This window comes from Penaeus monodon, chromosome 33, assembly GCF_015228065.2.
Source record: "Penaeus monodon isolate SGIC_2016 chromosome 33, NSTDA_Pmon_1, whole genome shotgun sequence".
Classification (NCBI taxonomy): Eukaryota; Metazoa; Arthropoda; class Malacostraca; order Decapoda; family Penaeidae; genus Penaeus; species Penaeus monodon.
The window spans coordinates 26,403,257-26,403,977 of NC_051418.1; the positions used below are offsets into that span (position 1 = coordinate 26,403,257).

Genomic DNA, 721 nt, shown 5'->3' on the forward strand with positions numbered 1-721 from the left:
CCGATAGGGGAATGAATAATTGTTGGGAGATAGGGAAATAGATAATTGTTCGGTGATAGATAAATGGATAATCATCATATAATAGAGACACTGATAAATGGTAGATGGAATAGAGATGGGTAGAGATTATGTGATGGAAAAAAGATAAATATTATATGTTAGAAAATTAATGAGTATTGGATGATGGACAAATGGATATTAGATATTAGATATTAGAGAATGGAGAAATTTATAGATTTCCAGTGATATTTTGCAGACACAGTTACCATATAATAATTATTAGTGTTTTAAACTCGCTTCATACACAGTTACCATGCCTTTTTAACTGATACTTTGTGTTTCATTCCAAACACAAATGTCACGCAATAATTGTTAACATTTTTTATTTATTCCGAAGACAGTTAGGCAATAATCATGAGAACGCTTTTATCTCACTCCGAACACAATAATCATGCCGTGACGATTAACATTTTTATTACACTCCGAAGACACTTTTGCAATAATCATGAATGATTTTTATTTCACTCCGAACACAGGCGTGGCTTGGGAGCTCACTCAGGGTCTGGAGGCGGCTGTGAGAGGAGAGAGAGTGGACTTGGAGGCGACACTCGCTGCTTGCACTCACAGATACCCTGAGCTCTTTACTCTTACTCTTACTGCGGACACGAAGGTATGCTGCTGTGGCCTGTTTGTCTGCCGTCTTTTCTTGTTGCATTTCCGG

At 37.3% G+C, this 721-nt stretch overlaps 1 protein-coding gene across 1 annotated transcript in view; it reads left to right on the plus strand.

Moving 5' to 3' along the window:
- The window catches only part of LOC119594194 (lisH domain-containing protein ARMC9-like), a gene marked incomplete in the record, with an annotated part of 29,121 nt that overhangs the window by 166 nt on the left and 28,234 nt on the right, over positions 1-721 (plus strand). The window contains 1 exon segment of the mRNA XM_037943263.1: positions 537-670.